At 42.7% G+C, this 10,594-nt stretch overlaps 1 non-coding gene across 1 annotated transcript; it reads right to left on the reverse strand.

Moving 5' to 3' along the window:
• Window positions 1-5,116: 5,116 nt before the first annotated feature.
• On the reverse strand, window positions 5,117-5,189 carry Trnav-gac (transfer RNA valine (anticodon GAC)). The gene has a single exon. It is a non-coding gene; the product is annotated as a tRNA-Val (tRNA).
• Between the last annotated feature and the right edge of the window lie 5,405 nt (window positions 5,190-10,594).

Genomic DNA, 10,594 nt, shown 5'->3' on the forward strand with positions numbered 1-10,594 from the left:
AAACGGACCTTCGATTTTTGGAGCTAAAAAATCCCAAGGGGTTAGGCTTACCTTTTTTCCCATTTTTGGCTGAAAAATAAAAGTGCTCCAATCGACCTAACATTTTGCACAGATACTCAGCAGGAACTGCGCTTTAAATTGAGCGCAAAATTTGTAGCGAAAACGGACCTTCGATTTTTGGAGCTAAAAAACCCCAAGGGGTTAGGCTTACCATTTTTCCCATTTTTGGCTGAAAAATAAAAGTGCTCCAATCGACCTAACATTTTGCACAGATACTCAGCAGGAACTGCGCTTTAATTTGAGCGCAAAATTTGTAGCGAAAACGGACCTTCGATTTTTGGAGCTAAAAAACCCCAAGGGGTTAGGCTTACCTTTTTTCCCATTTTTGGCTGAAAAATAAAAGTGCTCCAATCGACCTAACATTTTGCACAGATACTCAGCAGGAACTGCGCTTTAAATTTAGCGCAAAATTTGTAGCGAAAACGGACCTTCGATTTTTGGAGCTAAAAAACCCCAAGGGGTTAGGCTAACCATTTTTCCCATTTTTGGCTGAAAAATAAAAGTGCTCCAATCGACCTAACATTTTGCACAGATACTCAGCAGGAACTGCGCTTTAAATTTAGCGCAAAATTTGTAGCGAAAACGGACCTTCGATTTTTGGAGCTAAAAAACCCCAAGGGGTTAGGCTAACCATTTTTCCCATTTTTGGCTGAAAAATAAAAGTGCTCCAATCGACCTAACATTTTGCACAGATACTCAGCAGGAACTGCGCTTTAAATTTAGCGCAAAATTTGTAGCGAAAACGGACCTTCGATTTTTGGAGCTAAAAAACCCCAAGGGGTTAGGCTAACCATTTTTCCCATTTTTGGCTGAAAAATAAAAGTGCTCCAATCGACCTAACATTTCGCACAGATACTCAGCAGGAACTGCGCTTTAAATTTAGCGCAAAATTTGTAGCGAAAACGGACCTTCGATTTTTGGAGCTAAAAAACCCCAAGGGGTTAGGCTTACCTTTTTTCCCATTTTTGGCTGAAAAATAAAAGTGCTCCAATCGACCTAACATTTCGCACAGATACTCAGCAGGAACTGCGCTTTAAATTGAGCGCAAAATTTGTAGCGAAAACGGACCTTCGATTTTTGGAGCTAAAAAATCCCAAGGGGTTAGGCTTACCTTTTTTCCCATTTTTGGCTGAAAAATAAAAGTGCTCCAATCGACCTAACATTTTGCACAGATACTCAGCAGGAACTGCGCTTTAAATTTAGCGCAAAATTTGTAGCGAAAACGGACCTTCGATTTTTGGAGCTAAAAAACCCCAAGGAGTTAGGCTTACCATTTTTCCCATTTTTGGCTGAAAAATAAAAGTGCTCCAATCGACCTAACATTTTGCACAGATACTCAGCAGGAACTGCGCTTTAATTTGAGCGCAAAATTTGTAGCGAAAACGGACCTTCGATTTTTGGAGCTAAAAAAACCCCAAGGGGTTAGGCTTACCTTTTTTCCCATTTTTGGCTGAAAAATAAAAGTGCTCCAATCGACCTAACATTTCGCACAGATACTCAGCAGGAACTGCGCTTTAATTTGAGCGCAAAATTTGTAGCGAAAACGGACCTTCGATTTTTGGAGCTAAAAAACCCCAAGGGGTTAGGCTTACCTTTTTCCCCATTTTTGGCTGAAAAATAAAAGTGCTCCAATCGACCTAACATTTTGCACAGATACTCAGCAGGAACTGCGCTTTAAATTGAGCGCAAAATTTTTATCGAAAACGGACCTTCGATTTTTGGAGCTAAAAAATCCCAAGGGGTTAGGCTTACCTTTTTTCCCATTTTTGGCTGAAAAATAAAAGTGCTCCAATCGACCTAACATTTTGCACAGATACTCAGCAGGAACTGCGCTTTAAATTGAGCGCAAAATTTTTATCGAAAACGGACCTTCGATTTTTGGAGCTAAAAAACCCCAAGGGGTTAGGCTTACCTTTTTCCCCATTTTTGGCTGAAAAATAAAAGTGCTCCAATCGACCTAACATTTTGCACAGATACTCAGCAGGAACTGCGCTTTAAATTGAGCGCAAAATTTTTATCGAAAACGGACCTTCGATTTTTGGAGCTAAAAAATCCCAAGGGGTTAGGCTTACCTTTTTTCCCATTTTTGGCTGAAAAATAAAAGTGCTCCAATCGACCTAACATTTCGCACAGATACTCAGCAGGAACTGCGCTTTAAATTGAGCGCAAAATTTTTATCGAAAACGGACCTTCGATTTTTGGAGCTAAAAAATCCCAAGGGGTTAGGCTTACCTTTTTTCCCATTTTTGGCTGAAAAATAAAAGTGCTCCAATCGACCTAACATTTTGCACAGATACTCAGCAGGAACTGCGCTTTAAATTGAGCGCAAAATTTTTATCGAAAACGGGCCTTCGATTTTTGGAGCTAAAAAATCCCAAAGGGTTAGGCTTACCTTTTTTCCCATTTTTGGCTGAAAAATAAAAGTGCTCCAATCGACCTAACATTTTGCACAGATACTCAGCAGGAACTGCGCTTTAAATTGAGCGCAAAATTTGTAGCGAAAACGGACCTTCGATTTTTGGAGCTAAAAAACCCCAAGGGGTTAGGCTTACCTTTTTTCCCATTTTTGGCTGAAAAATAAAAGTGCTCCAATCGACCTAACATTTTGCACAGATACTCAGCAGGAACTGCGCTTTAAATTTAGCGCAGAATTTGTAGCGAAAACGGACCTTCGATTTTTGGAGCTAAAAAACCCCAAGGGGTTAGGCTAACCATTTTTCCCATTTTTGGCTGAAAAATAAAAGTGCTCCAATCGACCTAACATTTCGCACAGATACTCAGCAGGAACTGCGCTTTAAATTGAGCGCAAAATTTGTAGCGAAAACGGACCTTCGATTTTTGGAGCTAAAAAACCCCAAGGGGTTAGGCTTACCTTTTTTCCCATTTTTGGCTGAAAAATAAAAGTGCTCCAATCGACCTAACATTTCGCACAGATACTCAGCAGGAACTGCGCTTTAAATTGAGCGCAAAATTTTTATCGAAAACGGACCTTCGATTTTTGGAGCTAAAAAATCCCAAGGGGTTAGGCTTACCTTTTTTCCCATTTTTGGCTGAAAAATAAAAGTGCTCCAATCGACCTAACATTTTGCACAGATACTCAGCAGGAACTGCGCTTTAAATTTAGCGCAAAATTTGTAGCGAAAACGGACCTTCGATTTTTGGAGCTAAAAAACCCCAAGGGGTTAGGCTAACCATTTTTCCCATTTTTGGCTGAAAAATAAAAGTGCTCCAATCGACCTAACATTTCGCACAGATACTCAGCAGGAACTGCGCTTTAATTTTAGCGCAAAATTTGTAGCGAAAACGGACCTTCGATTTTTGGAGCTAAAAAACCCCAAGGGGTTAGGCTAACCATTTTTCCCATTTTTGGCTGAAAAATAAAAGTGCTCCAATCGACCTAACATTTTGCACAGATACTCAGCAGGAACTGCGCTTTAAATTGAGCGCAAAATTTTTATCGAAAACGGACCTTCGATTTTTGGAGCTAAAAAATCCCAAGGGGTTAGGCTTACCTTTTTTCCCATTTTTGGCTGAAAAATAAAAGTGCTCCAATCGACCTAACATTTTGCACAGATACTCAGCAGGAACTGCGCTTTAAATTGAGCGCAAAATTTTTATCGAAAACGGACCTTCGGTTTTTGGAGCTAAAAAATCCCAAGGGGTTAGGCTTACCTTTTTTCCCATTTTTGGCTGAAAAATAAAAGTGCTCCAATCGACCTAACATTTCGCACAGATACTCAGCAGGAACTGCGCTTTAAATTGAGCGCAAAATTTTTATCGAAAACGGACCTTCGATTTTTGGAGCTAAAAAATCCCAAGGGGTTAGGCTTACCTTTTTTCCCATTTTTGGCTGAAAAATAAAAGTGCTCCAATCGACCTAACATTTCGCACAGATACTCAGCAGGAACTGCGCTTTAAATTTAGCGCAAAATTTGTAGCGAAAACGGACCTTCGATTTTTGGAGCTAAAAAACCCCAAGGGGTTAGGCTTACCATTTTTCCCATTTTTGGCTGAAAAATAAAAGTGCTCCAATCGACCTAACATTTCGCACAGATACTCAGCAGGAACTGCGCTTTAAATTGAGCGCAAAATTTTTATCGAAAACGGACCTTCGATTTTTGGAGCTAAAAAATCCCAAGGGGTTAGGCTTACCTTTTTTCCCATTTTTGGCTGAAAAATAAAAGTGCTCCAATCGACCTAACATTTCGATTTCGCACAGATACTCAGCAGGAACTGCGCTTTAAATTGAGCGCAAAATTTTTATCGAAAACGGACCTTCGGTTTTTGGAGCTTAAAAATCCCAAGGGGTTAGGCTTACCTTTTTTCCCATTTTTGGCTGAAAAATAAAAGTGCTCCAATCGACCTAACATTTCGCACAGATACTCAGCAGGAACTGCGCTTTAAATTGAGCGCAAAATTTTTATCGAAAACGGACCTTCGATTTTTGGAGCTAAAAAATCCCAAGGGGTTAGGCTTACCATTTTTCCCATTTTTGGCTGAAAAATAAAAGTGCTCCAATCGACCTAACATTTCGCACAGATACTCAGCAGGAACTGCGCTTTAAATTGAGCGCAAAATTTTTATCGAAAACGGACCTTCGATTTTTGGAGCTAAAAAACCCCAAGGGGTTAGGCTTACCTTTTTCCCAATTTTTGGCTGAAAAATAAAAGTGCTACAATCGACCTAACATTTCGCACAGATACTCAGCAGGAACTGCGCTTTAATTTTAGCGCAAAATTTGTAGCGAAAACGGACCTTCGATTTTTGGAGCTAAAAAACCCCGAGGGCTTAACTTTCTTTCCATTTTTGCCGGAAAAATAAAAGTGCTCAAATCGTACTAGAATTAGGCACATATACGCAGCAGGAGTCGCGCTTTAATTTTAGTGCGAAATTGGTCGCCAGAAAAGACCTTCGAATTTGGACCCCAAAAACACCAAGAGGTTACATGAAAGAACTGATGTTCTGAGGCTGGAAGAACATAGAAGGGACAAATACATACAAGGCCTCAATTTGCCTAGGAAATTAACGATGAAAGATGAAAGTCACTGAAAAGGTTAGCCAGCTGTAGGACTCGAACCCACATCTTCTGGATTGTCGGTCCAGGGCTCTACCAATTGAGCTAAGCTAACACTTTCTTTTTCTTTTCCACCTTTTATTAACAAAACACACAAGTACACACAAGTACAGGTACGTCACACGGTTGCAACGCCGTGGGTCATTACAAAACGTCTAAAGAGAAAACGGAACACCTTTTGAATTTGTACATAACGATTTTACAAGTACGTAAGGGCATCAGACAATGTTTCTAACCAATCTGGCAGCTCTAAACATCGCATAAGGCACAGCTTAAGTTGAGATATTTCTATCTTGAAGTATTTCATAGGAGGCATTAACGGTTCTTCGTTCCTGTCAGCCATACGAAGTTTCCACAGACAGTACAAGGCTATAAGTATGACAATATCGTACCTGACTGCTTCCCTCGGGTGTAATGGGAGAAACCGTATGGCGTGTGGGTTAAGCCGAAGTCGAGGTTTGAAAACTTTATATTGGAGATCGTCCCAGAAGAACTGGGCTTCTGTGCAGTATAAGAAAAGTCGCTGGGAAGACGTGTTAGCTTAGCTCAATTGGTAGAGCCCTGGACCGGCAATCCAGAAGATGTGGGTTCGAGTCCTACAGCTGGCTAACCTTTTCAGTGACCTCAAGAAATCAACGATGGAAGATCGTTGATTTCTTAGGCAAATTGAGGCCTTGTATGTATTTGTCCCTTCTATGTTGTTCCAGCCTCAGAACATCAGTTCTTTCATGTTCATCAGTTGCAGCCTGCGTCGACCCCGTCGTATGAACGTGTGTGTGAGTGAGCAAAAATTTAAGAGTGAAAGGAGGATGGGTGAGAGAGTGTGGCTGCTTTGTCCCTTCAGATGACGCACCCTGAAAGTCGCTGGGAAGGCGTGTTAGCTTAGCTCAATTTGTGGAGCCCTGGACCGGCAATCCAAAAGATGTGGGTTCGAGTCCTACAGCTGGCTAACCTTCTCAATGACTTTCATCTTTCATCGTTAATTTCTTAGGCAAATTGAGGCCTTGTATGTATTTGTCCCTTCTATGTTGTTGCAGCCTCAGAACATCAGTTCTTTCATGTTCATCAGTTGCAGCCTGCGTCGACCCCGTCGTATGAATGTGTGTGTGAGTGAGCAAAAATGTAAGAGTGAGAGAGAGTGGCTGGTTTGTCCCTTCAGATGACGCACCCTGAAAGTCGCTGGGAAGGCGTGTTAGCTTAGCTCAATTGGTGGAGTCCTGGACCGGCAATCCAGAAGATGTGGGTTCGAGTCCTACAGCTGGCTAACCTTCTCAATGACTTTCATCTTTCATCGTTAATTTCTTAGGCAAATTGAGGCCTTGTATGTATTTGTCCCTTCTATGTTGTTCCAGCCTCAGAACATCAGTTCTTTCATGTTCATCAGTTGCAGCCTGCGTCGACCCCGTCGTATGAATGTGTGTGAGTGAGCAAAAATTTAAGAGTGAAAGGAGGATGAGTGAGAGAGAGTGGCTGGTTTGTCCCTTCAGATGACGCACCCTGAAAGTCGCTGGGAAGACGTGTTAGCTTAGCTCAATTGGTGGAGCCCTCGACAGGCAATCCAGAAGATGTGGGTTCGAGTCCTACAGCTGGCTAACCTTCTCAATGACTTTCATCTTTCATCGTTAATTTCTTAGGCAAATTGAGGCCTTGTATGTATTTGTCCCTTCTATGTTGTTCCAGCCTCAGAACATCAGTTCTTTCATGTTCATCAGTTGCAGCCTGCGTCGACCCCGTCGTATGAATGTGTGTGTGAGTGAGCAAAAATGTAAGAGTGAGAGAGAGTGGCTGGTTTGTCCCTTCAGATGACGCACCCTGAAAGTCGCTGGGAAGGCGTGTTAGCTTAGCTCAATTGGTGGAGTCCTGGACCGGCAATCCAGAAGATGTGGGTTCGAGTCCTACAGCTGGCTAACCTTCTCAATGACTTTCATCTTTCATCGTTAATTTCTTAGGCAAACTGAGGCCTTGTATGTATTTGTCCCCTCTATGTTGTTCCAGCCTCAGAACATCAGTTCTTTCATGTTCATCAGTTGCAGCCTGCGTCGACCCCGTCGTATGAATGTGTGTGTGAGTGAGCAAAAATTTAAGAGTGAGAGAGAGTGGCTGGTTTGTCCCTTCAGATGACGCACCCTGAAAGTCGCTGGGAAGGCGTGTTAGCTTAGCTCAATTGGTGGAGCCCTCGACAGGCAATCCAGAAGATGTGGGTTCGAGTCCTACAGCTGGCTAACCTTTTCAGTGACTTTCATCTTTCGTCGTTAATTTCTTAGGCAAATTGAGGCCTTGTATGTATTTGTCCCTTCTATGTTGTTCCAGTCTCAGAACATCAGTTCTTTCATGTTCATCAGTTGCAGCCTGCGTCGACCCCGTCGTATGAATGTGTGTGTGAGTGAGCAAAAATGTAAGACTGAGAGAGAGTGGCTGGTTTGTCCCTTCAGATGACGCACCCTGAAAGTCGCTGGGAAGGCGTGTTAGCTTAGCTCAATTGGTGGAGTCCTGGACCGGCAATCCAGAAGATGTGGGTTCGAGTCCTACAGCTGGCTAACCTTCTCAATGACTTTCATCTTTCATCGTTAATTTCTTAGGCAAATTGAGGCCTTGTATGTATTTGTCCCTTCTATGTTGTTCCAGCCTCAGAACATCAGTTCTTTCATGTTCATCAGTTGCAGCCTGCGTCGACCCCGTCGTATGAATGTGTGTGTGAGTGAGCAAAAATTTAAGAGTGAAAGGAGGATGAGTGAGAGAGAGTGGCTGGTTTGTCCCTTCAGATGACGCACCCTGAAAGTCGCTGGGAAGGCGTGTTAGCTTAGCTCAATTGGTGGAGCCCTGGACCGGCAATCCAGAAGATGTGGGTTCGAGTCCTACAGCTGGCTAACCTTCTCAATGACTTTCATCTTTCATCGTTAATTTCTTAGGCAAATTGAGGCCTTGTATGTATTTGTCCCTTCTATGTTGCTCCAGCCTCAGAACATCAGTTCTTTCATGTTCATCAGTTGCAGCCTGCGTCGACCCCGTCGTATGAATGTGTGTGTGAGTGAGCAAAAATTTAAGAGTGAAAGGAGGATGAGTGAGAGAGAGTGGCTGGTTTGTCCCTTCAGATGACGCACCCTGAAAGTCGCTGGGAAGGCGTGTTAGCTTAGCTCAATTGGTGGAGCCCTGGACCGGCAATCCAGAAGATGTGGGTTCGAGTCCTACAGCTGGCTAACCTTCTCAATGACTTTCATCTTTCATCGTTAATTTCTTAGGCAAACTGAGGCCTTGTATGTATTTGTCCCTTCTATGTTGTTCCAGCCTCAGAACATCAGTTCTTTCATGTTCATCAGTTGCAGCCTGCGTCGACCCCGTCGTATGAATGTGTGTGTGAGTGAGCAAAAATGTAAGAGTGAGAGAGAGTGGCTGGTTTGTCCCTTCAGATGACGCACCCTGAAAGTCGCTGGGAAGGCGTGTTAGCTTAGCTCAATTGGTGGAGTCCTGGACCGGCAATCCAGAAGATGTGGGTTCGAGTCCTACAGCTGGCTAACCTTCTCAATGACTTTCATCTTTCATCGTTAATTTCTTAGGCAAACTGAGGCCTTGTATGTATTTGTCCCTTCTATGTTGTTCCAGCCTCAGAACATCAGTTCTTTCATGTTCATCAGTTGCAGCCTGCGTCGACCCCGTCGTATGAATGTGTGTGTGAGTGAGCAAAAATTTAAGAGTGAGAGAGAGTGGCTGGTTTGTCCCTTCAGATGACGCACCCTGAAAGTCACTGGGAAGGCGTGTTAGCTTAGCTCAATTGGTGGAGTCCTGGACCGGCAATCCAGAAGATGTGGGTTCGAGTCCTACAGCTGGCTAACCTTCTCAATGACTTTCATCTTTCATCGTTAATTTCTTAGGCAAACTGAGGCCTTGTATGTATTTGTCCCTTCTATGTTGTTCCAGCCTCAGAACATCAGTTCTTTCATGTTCATCAGTTGCAGCCTGCGTCGACCCCGTCGTATGAATGTGTGTGTGAGTGAGCAAAAATGTAAGAGTGAGAGAGAGTGGCTGGTTTGTCCCTTCAGATGACGCACCCTGAAAGTCGCTGGGAAGGCGTGTTAGCTTAGCTCAATTGGTGGAGTCCTGGACCGGCAATCCAGAAGATGTGGGTTCGAGTCCTACAGCTGGCTAACCTTCTCAATGACTTTCATCTTTCATCGTTAATTTCTTAGGCAAACTGAGGCCTTGTATGTATTTGTCCCTTCTATGTTGTTCCAGCCTCAGAACATCAGTTCTTTCATGTTCATCAGTTGCAGCCTGCGTCGACCCCGTCGTATGAATGTGTGTGTGAGTGAGCAAAAATTTAAGAGTGAGAGAGAGTGGCTGGTTTGTCCCTTCAGATGACGCACCCTGAAAGTCGCTGGGAAGGCGTGTTAGCTTAGCTCAATTGGTGGAGTCCTGGACCGGCAATCCAGAAGATGTGGGTTCGAGTCCTACAACTGGCTAACCTTTTCAGTGACTTCCATCTTTCACCAAGAGGTTAGTTTTACTTTTTTCCATTTTCTGTAAAAAAATAAAAGTGCTCCAATCGTACTCTAATTAGGCACAGATACGCGGCAGGAGACGCGCTTTAATTTTAGAGCGAAATTGGTCGCCAGAAAAGACCTTCGAATTTGGACCCCAAAAAAGACGTTAGCCTTACCTTTTTTCCATTTTCTGCAAAAAAATAAAAGCGCTCAAATCGTGCCAGTATTAAGCATTGATACGCAGCAGTCGATGCGTTTTAATTTTAGCGCAAAATTGGTCTCTAAAAAGGACCTAAGAATTTACACCCTAAAAAACACAAGAGCCTTAGCTTTTTCCTCATTGTTGACCGCAAAAGGAGAGCTCAAATCGTGCTAGAATTATGCACAGATACTCAGCAGGAGATGCGCTTTCATTTTTGCGAAAATTGGTCGCTAAAATTTTCTGTTTTCAGCGAAAAAATACAAGTGCCCAAATCGTACGAGAATTAAGCATTGATACGCAGCCGGCGATGCGTTTTAATTTGAGCGTAAAATTGGTCGCTAAAATGTCCTTCGAATTTTTACCCTGAAAACACCAAGATCTTTACCTTTTTCTTAGCTTTTTCCTCATTGTTGACCTAAAAAGAAGAGCTCAAATCGTGCTACAATTATGCACAGATACTTAGCAGGAGATGCGCTTTAATTTGAGCGGAAAAGTGGTCGCTAAAAAGAACTTCGAATTTTGACCCTACTACCTTTTTTATTTTCTGCAAAAAAAAAGTGCTCAAATCGTGCCAGCGTTAAGCATATACTCAGCAGGCGATGCGTTTTAATTTTAGCGCAAAATTGGTCGCTAAAAAGATCGTCAACCGTTTTCTATTTTCAGCAAAAAAAAAAAAGAATAATAATAATAAAAGTGCCCAAAGCGTGCGAGAATTAAGCATAGATCTATGCTTAATTCTCGCACGCTTTGGGCACTTGTATTGTTTCGCTGAAAACAGAA

The sequence above is a fragment of the Ornithodoros turicata genome, chromosome 5, assembly GCF_037126465.1.
Source record: "Ornithodoros turicata isolate Travis chromosome 5, ASM3712646v1, whole genome shotgun sequence".
Classification (NCBI taxonomy): domain Eukaryota; kingdom Metazoa; phylum Arthropoda; class Arachnida; order Ixodida; family Argasidae; genus Ornithodoros; species Ornithodoros turicata.